Genomic DNA, 8,971 nt, shown 5'->3' with positions numbered 1-8,971 from the left:
GCAATTTGGCTTTCGTCTTTTTAAGACCATAGCAGCCCAGGTCAGTGGTCAACAAACATTTATTACGGGCCTAGCGTGTGACAAGCACTGCCGAGGGCCGGAGAGGCGGTCCCTGCCCTCGAGCAGCTTACCGTCTGAGGAGGGGCAACCCGAGGGAGTTGTGCCCAGAGCGGGCGCTGATGGGAAATGAGCGGTCTCGGGAGGGGGTGGTCCGGGCCGTGGCCCAGGACCGCCGTGGGGGCGGGGCTCCCGGGGTGAAGCGGCGTGGGTGAGCGTGGATGGTGAGGAGACTACGAGTGACTTTCCAGGCCTCCGCTACAGAAAGGACAAAAGCTCCCGGGAAAGCGAGGAAACGGCCTGGAAAAAGATGGAGTTTAAATCAGATCTAGGCCCTCAAGTCGGGCCCCGAGGCCGCAGGTCCCCCACCCTAGACCAAACCCGGAAGCCAAGATGAGCGCGGAAGTGCACGGGGCCAAGAGTGACGTCCCAGGCCCATGAAAGGAGTGAGGAAGAAATTGCCCTTAAAGTCTGTGGATGGGGAGGCGTTCGTGACAAAGCAAGCGATGGAGACCAACCCACGAGGTGATTCCGTGAAATTAGAAAGGTCTTAAAAAATCTAATGTAGGGAAAATTAAAACGGATATTTGTTATTAAGTGGTTTTAGTGGTGTGGGACTCTACGTGACCCCGTTTGGGGCTTCCTCTGCAAAGACACAGGAGTGGTTTCCCATTTCCTTCTCCAGCTCATTTCACAGATGAGGAAACTGGGCAAACAGGGTGAAGTGACTTACCCAGCTTCACATAGCCAGTAAGTGTCTGAGGCCAGTTTGGAGCTCAGGTCCAAGACTCTTTCTGACTTAAGGCCCAGAACTCTACCCACCGAGCCACCTAGTTGCTCCAAAAAGGAAATAGGTAACAAAAAAAGATTTGCAACGTTTCTCCGATAAAGATCTCATTTCGGAATATAAAGGGTTCTGATTAGATTTTGTAAGAATAAGAGTCATTCACCAATAAATAAAAAGCCAAAAGATAATAACAAGCAGTTTTCAAGGGAAGAAATACAACTGCTCAACAATCGTGAAAAAAATGCTTTGAGTCACTCACCATTAATTAGAGAAATGCCAATAAAGCAATTTTAAAGTTCCACATCATACCTATCATACTGGCAAAGATGACAAACTAGGAAAATGACAAGTATTGGAGGGACTGTGGAAAGACAGGTACACTACTACACTATTAGTGAAATTGTGAATGGGTACAGCCATTCTTGAAAGCAATTTGGAATTGTTTTCAGAAAGTTGCCAAACTGTGTATTCTTCAGCTGAGCTATATCAATACTAGGCCTATAGTACAAAGAAATCAAAGAAATTGAAATCTATTTGTACAAAAATATTTATAGCTGGTTTTTTCATGATAGCCCCAAATTGGAAACTAAGGAGAGAGCCTCCTGTTGGAGAGTAGCTAAATAAACTATAGCATATGAATGTAATGGAATATTATTGTGCCATAAGAAATGATGAAATGGTTAATTTCAGAGGAACCTCAGAAGACATTAATGAACTGATAGTGTAAGTAACATTGTAGAGAAAATGAGTAACACTGTGGAGAAAAACAACTTAGATTTTAGAATTCTAACACAATTATAAACATGTCTAAAAAATGAAGATAAATCAGGCCTCTCACCTCTGGACAGAGAGGTGAAGGACTTAAAATCTAGAAATACATGTTTTCAGACATGGCTAACCTGGGGATGTTTCGCTGATCTAAGCAGATAGTGATTGAGAGATTTGTTTGTAATTTGCTCATTGAGGGGTGAGGGAAGTAGAGTACTAGGAAGGACAAATTTCTTTAAAAATGCTTTTGAAAACATTTTAAAAATTAAAATGAGAATTAAAAAAGGAAAAAAAAATTAATGGAGGGCAAATCATCCCTACCCTGCCTCCCTGCTTCGCCCCAAGTCTCCAGTTCTCTTGGATATATGTATAGTACAGTCTGACTTTCAACTCGCCATTAATTCCTATCAGATCTACAGTTAACGCCATGTCTTTTTTAGGTGAACATCTAGTCACACCTGATTTTTCACCTATGAAGTTGAGTCTTTGAACTCTGCCTTCCATAAGGTAGGGAATGCTTAGAGGAAAGAACCTGAACCTTCTAATTATCTACCTTTCTCAGAAGATCTCTCTCAATCTATTTCTTAGATTCATTTCCCTATTATTTGCAAATTCCAGCCCCTTCCTTTTCTCCTAGTCCTTGTGATAAGTGAACACCCTTGTGTAAAAACCTGAAGACTTCCTCAGCAACTTCTAAATGGGAGTGAGAGGGCAGTGTTAGTAACTGCCGTTGACTTGTATTTTTCTATTAGCCCTTTTGACGCTGGTGCCATTTCTTCTCCCCAAGCAAGATATCAAGAACATGAGCCCTAATGACATTGTCCTGAGTATTTTCTTCTTCCAGACAGAAAATGGGGTTCTACAGAGCCCCTTCCTCATTTTTCCAGTTATATTCAGCGTTCTCTGTAAATATAGACTGAGAGCCATACACATGATTTTTACCCAGTTGACTGGCCAACTGTTTGGTGCTCCCACTGGACATTCCTCAAAGAATGATAACTTTGGGTCTGAAAAATTTCAGACCCAAAGACCCGAATAACTGAAAAATTGTCTTCTACTTTCACAGAGTGAGCTTGAGGTCTTTCCTTCAGCATGGCCTCCACGCCATCACCGACAGTTGGCCAGAGTCTCAAAGGACATTATCCTCTCCAGTGTCTTATGTTGGAATCTCTATATGCTTTTAAATTTCTTTGTACCCTGAGGAATCAGTGGATGAAAGCACACTGGAAACATCACCAAGATAACAGAATTGTGGGTATTCTTCTCATTTAATTCCCAATTGTTGCAACAATTTGGCTAGCAGCTGCTGTGGGGATGAAAGACCAACACAAGCCCAACAATAAGAATACTGCCAGCATAGGTTCTTTTGATCTGCTTTACTAAGGAAAGCAACTTTAAGGGGTTAACAATCTTATTTCAATCCAACATACAAATACCATTCAGTTAGTTCAGGGGGAAAAGCCAGCACCCTGAACTTCAGAGCAAATACAAACAAATTGCAAAGATGCATTATAAACAGACCAAATAGTTACCAAGAAGGCATAAACACCTGAGTTCACAAGCTGGAGGGCTCTTAACTATACCTGCCCAGAGTCTCCACATCAACACTCCTCCAGTGAATGAGAGCCCCCAGGGAGAACGCCAACCTCTGGGTTTAATATATCTTGTTCGGGGTCAAAGGTGAGTCACACATGCAACTCACCCACATGACCTAAAAACGTCACAAAAATGCAACAAACCCATGTGGTCTAAAAGCCTCTGATGTCACAAACATGTCACGCAAACCCATGTAAACTAGGCTTTCCCTTGGGGCAAGGAGGTCATCAAGGACTCCTAATTTAATGAAGGAAACAAAGGCCGACCTCTTCAAGGGCACTTGGATGAATAAGTGCTAAAAGCTCTCCTTAATTGCCAATACACTCCACCCTTGTTCCAGGATGCATGACTTCACATAATCTACATAGCCGTGGATCCTGGAACAAATAGAGGCATCATACATTGTGATCCAATCAATCAGGGCACTAAAACATCATTCACAACAAAGCATATCATTCGGCGTCATTCCCAAAATACTTGTTTACAATATACCATCCAACTCTAGGTCAAAGCAAGTTAATCCCTTCAATAAATCAGGGAATTACAACAAAATATATCATTCAGTATCCTCCCCAAAATGCTTGTTTACAATATGCCATCCACCCCTAGGTAAAAGCAAGTTAATCCCTTCAATAAATCAGGGAATTATAGCAAACTATAACAAAATATATCATTCAGTATGAGTTCAGCCCAGGTTGAGTCTAGCTGCCAGTCTGGTTCCCATGGTGACAGGGGAAGAAAGAAGAGAATGATACAAATATTAGAAGCTGAGGCACAAGATGACACTTTGTCATGTGGTGCTCCTCCCACAGAGAATGAGACATTGTTAGATACTCAGACAAAAGTGTGCCCTATACAGCAGAGGAGTCAAGAAACCCAAGATAAGAATACAGTGTTCATAGAGGTTTTGGAGGATTTTACACATCAGGAAATCAGAGATATCTTGAGTATGTTTACCCAAGGAATGGGAGAATCATTAATATCTTGGATTGTGAGAATCAGTGATGAGGGGGCTGCAGGAGTATTGGTGGATAGTGTGGACTGTATGAAATTCATAAGCATTGGTCAGAATCCTTTTGTGCAACAAGTTTTTAGTGATTATCATCTGCAAGGCAGTAACAGGACAATTAGCTTGTTAGCTTTCACAGTCGAGCGATGTAACAGAGAATATCCAATTGATTCTATTTGTCCCAGTGCAGCTAGATCCTGGTATTCACTTAGCAACTGTATGAGAAAGGTAAAGAAGGAGGTGATGAAGACTGTTATGATGGGAAATGCAGATGCAAACTCCCTTGGTATTTGTAACAACGCTACTTGCTGCTACTGTGGCTGTGTAAGACCAAAAACACCAGCACACAGGCGGGCTACTAGCACAGGTTCTTTGATCTGCTTTTCTAAGGAAAGCAACTTAAAGGAGCTTACTATCTCACTTTAATCAAACATATCAGTCACTTAGTTCAGGGGGAAATGTCAGCACTTCAGAGCAAATACAAACAGAAATTACAAGCAAATTACAGAGCAAAATAACACAAATCAGCAGACAGGCTTCTATCTGTCTGACCATAGCAATGCATACAGAGAGGGAAGCTCCAGCATCTGGGTTTTCAAAGCCAAGGGGCTTTCCAGTGAGGGAGAGCTCCAAACAAAATGCCAACCTCAGAGCAAGTATACCCTGTTTAGGGTCAGAGTGATTCACACCTCTTGAGGGTTTCATGCCTCTTGTGACCTAACTAGCAAAAGGGTGCGGGCATTCCTACAAACAAAGGTAAGATTCAATCAAAGGCACTTGATTGCCTTAGTGCTGAGAAGCACTCCAAAACTCCAAAACAAAAACAAAAAAAACAACAAAAAGTCCCACTTTGCTTGCCATTACAGGAGTCTCTCTCTCATAGAAATTTTATAGTTAAGACAGCTCCTTATATCATTAAGGCAAAATTCATGACCTCGAAGAGGACCATGAGCGTGCCTGAATGGTTTGGAATTGCAGAGTATAATGAATTCTCTAGGTAGAAGGCAGAGGAAGTATAACATTTGTTTAGACTCCAAAGGATCAGACCCAAGGACCAATGCCCACAGTTTGATATCATGACAACAACATTCCAAAACCAATAAGCCTACCTCACTATAGTAAAAAGGAGGTTACAACAAAATATTATAGCAGCAAACCAGACCATACTTGCACCATCCTCTCAATGCTAGGGCCCTCCTATAAGAAGATCACTCGCAAATCCTAAGTCTCTGTTCAGCACTCTCACTCCTGTGGCTCTGCTGGCTCCAAGTTCCAAAACTCCCTCTTGTGTTCAGCGCTCTCTGCTCTGCACGCTGTGGAAGCTAGCCCTCAGCTCCTGAATCCTGCTGTTGTCCATTTCTCAGTTTCTTCAGCTTCTGCCATTTCTAAGCTCTGTTCTCTCTTTTTTATACGATCCTTAGACATTGTGTGATTGACTAGAACTCAGGCACGCTCCATTGGCTCTGGTCTTATCAATTCCCCTTAGGACCCTGAGGGCTTCCTGACTCTCTCAAACTAGCGATCTAGTTTGCTAACCAGCCTGGTGCCTCACAACTAATTAGTGAAAGGGTATGGGCCTCTCTCTAATCAGACCTCCCTTTGTTGGCCCCACCAGAAGCCCCACCTGAAGCCTATTCAAGGGTTGGGAAAGATTTTTTTCACTTACTGATTGGCTTCACGCTCCTCTTGCTTATAAATATTGTTTACAATATACCATCTCTTTTAGAGGTGCTAGATAAGATTTCACAGTTAAGTGACTTAGGAGACTGGGGAAAACATAAATTTCCAATAGAACTATAAGAAAAGAATTGTTTACTGCTCTTTTGAGAGCAGGGGTAGATTTTGGAATAATAGGTGGTATTCCAGCTAATAAGCTACATAAAATGTACCGAGATAAGGGGCTTAATGCCAGATGCAATAGAGAAGTAAGAACTACCCCTACAAATCTTACAGATCTTGAACCCTTGTATCCAAGTGAGTCACACCTTCAGGGAGACTAGCAAATAGGCCAAGCCCCACCTCAGATTAAAGAAACACATAGACGGGATTACAGACCTCATATTAATCTGATTATATAATGGAAAAATGGATCAAATACTGTAACTGTTGTTTATCCAGGAGAAAATGATTATGAAACTGTATCTTTGACTCATGACTCATGTATTCTGTCATGAGTGAGGCTATGATTGTTTCCTTGTTTCTTTTTGGTTTTTGTCTGTTAAATTTGTGAGATTTGTTTCCTGCAGGCTTAGTACCATCCACCTGCAGATGCCTGATGGCTTAAGCCAGATGTCACTCTCTGATGTGTTCAGATGTCACCTCTGGACCTGTCCACAACTGTGATGTGTCATCCCTGGACCTGGTGTCAACCGAGTTCTGGATGCCAGCTTGCTAAAGAACTGACCTTTCGAATAGGACTCTTTACCTCTTGGGGCAGGGACAGCTCTTTGTCCAATTTCAGCAGGAAGAAGCTATGGAGGACAAGGCCTTCACCCCTTACCTCAAGATTTTGAGCCCCATTCATTCGAGGGGAGAATGACGATATAGTTCCATTTTTTTGTTATCCCTGGTATATTGTTATAAAGTTATTCCAAACTCCTGTCGATTGCCCCACTGACGTATGTAATGGAGAAGAAAGATCTTGGAGCCAAATCTAATGACAATTTAGATTTGAAGATCTTTCTCACCCATTAACAGGCCATGTGACCTGCTTACATCACAGGAAGCCTAAGTCACATGTGGTGGGAGGAGAGGAGAATCTCAGGAGTATCACAGTATCACAGTAAATGCTAAGAGAGAGCAGTTAGGGCTGAGAGAAGGAGCAGCTATGTGGTGGCTGTGAGTGGGTTTGTTGTTGCCAAGGCACTAGCATGGGGGCAGATGGTTATGGGATGGAGTTTTTCTCTGCTGTAGTATTATATATTGACTTCTTTGCTGCTGTGATGGATTGAGCATATTGGTTTTGGAATCTGGTCCTCTGGTGTCTGAATAAATGTTTTACTTCTACCTTCTATGTGGAGAATCTATTATATTTTGTGATATGGAACCATATAGACATTTTTGATAATTATTACCTATATTGTGATTATTACCTTGCTAATACAAACATTCACTTCCATAAGACTTTGAGTTTTAAATTTTCTCCCCCTCATTCTCCTCCCCCCCAAGACAGTGTACAATATGACATAGGCTCTATGTATACACTCATATTAAACATATTTTCACATTAGTCATGATGTAAAGAAGGAATTGGACTCATGGGAGGAACCATGAAAAAGAATAAAACAAAATGGCAAAAGAAAGAGAGCAAATAGTATGCTTCCATTTGCATTCAGACTGCAAAGTTCTTTCTCTGGACATGGATAGTATTTTCTATTGTGAGTCTTTTGGAGTTATCTTAGGTCCTTGCCTTGGTGAGAAGAGCTAAGTCTAGCTAGGTCAGTCATGGCACAATGTGGCTGTTACTGTGTATAATGTTCTCCTGGTTCTGCTCACATCATTCAGTATCAGTTCGTATAAGTCTTTCCAGGTTTTTCTGAAGTCTGCCTGCTCATCATATTTTATAGCACAATACTACTCCATTACGTTCATATACCACAACTTGTTCAGCCATTTCCCAGTTGATGGAAATCCCCTCAATTTCCAAATCTTGTCCACCACAAAAAGAGGTGCTATAAATATTTTTGTATATGTGGGTCCTTTTCCTGTCTTTATGATCTCTTTGGGATACAGTCCTAGAAGTGGTATTGGGTCAAAGGATATGCACATTTTTATAGCTCTTTGGGCATAGTTCCAAATGTCTCTCCAGAATGGTTTGATCAATTCACAACTCTATCAGCAATGCATTAGTGTTCCAATTTTCCCACATTTTCTCCAACATTTATCATTTTCCTGTTTTTCATGTTAGCCAGTCTGATAGCTGTGATGTGGTACCTCAGAGTTGTTTTGATTTGCATTTCTCTAATCAATGGTGATTTAGAGCATTTTTTCATTTGACTATAGATAGCTTTAATTTCTTCCTCTGAAAACTGCCTGCTCATATCCTTTGACCATTTATCAATTGAGAATGACTTGTATTCTTATAAATTCGACTTAATTCTCTATACAGTTTAGAAATGAAGCCTTTATCAGAGACACTGGCCCTAAAAATTGTTTCCCAGCTTTCTGCTTCCATTCTAATCTTGGTTCCATTGGCTTTGTTTGTGCAAAAACTTTTCAATTGAATGTAATCAAAATAATCCATTTTGCATTTCATAGTGTTCTCTATCTCTTGTTTGGTCATAAATTCTTCTTTTCTGCATACATCTGGCAGCGAAACTATTCCTTGCTCTCTTAGTTTGCTTGTAGTGTCAGCCTTTATATCTAAATCTTGTACCCATTTTGACTTCATCTTCATATAGGGTGTAAGATGTTGGTCTATGCCTAGTTTCTGCCATGCTATTTTCCAGTTTTCCCCAAAATTTTGTTAAATGGAATGACTCATATACTCATAAATTTGAATCAGTTCTCTGGAACTGGGGGGACATCTCCAGTCATCCTGATCTATATCTTGCCACTGGACCCAGATGGCTCTGGAGGAGAAAATGAGGCTGGTGACTTTGAACAGCCCTCCCTCACTTAAGTTCAATTCCTTTGCAATTCATGACATCACCTTCCTGATGTCTTGGTCTGCTTTGAGAAGGAAGGACAAACAATGATCTGTAAGTAGTAGTAGTTGCCCCATTGGGGATCCAACTGGCCAATTCTAGTTGGAC

The 8,971-nt window shown here is 41.4% G+C and overlaps 1 long non-coding RNA gene across 1 annotated transcript; it reads left to right on the top strand.

Annotated features, from left to right (window-relative positions):
- Window positions 1–315: 315 nt before the first annotated feature.
- LOC118838598 lies at window positions 316–6,503 on the top strand. Its single transcript, XR_005009596.1, has 4 exons — window positions 316–582; window positions 2,053–2,119; window positions 2,679–2,863; window positions 6,464–6,503. It is a non-coding gene; the product is annotated as an uncharacterized LOC118838598 (long non-coding RNA).
- The last annotated feature ends 2,468 nt before the right edge of the window (window positions 6,504–8,971 follow it).

The sequence above is a fragment of the Trichosurus vulpecula genome, chromosome 2 (assembly GCF_011100635.1).
Source record: "Trichosurus vulpecula isolate mTriVul1 chromosome 2, mTriVul1.pri, whole genome shotgun sequence".
Taxonomy (NCBI): Eukaryota; Metazoa; Chordata; class Mammalia; order Diprotodontia; family Phalangeridae; genus Trichosurus; species Trichosurus vulpecula.
This window is presented reverse-complemented; position numbering and strand designations above follow the sequence as displayed.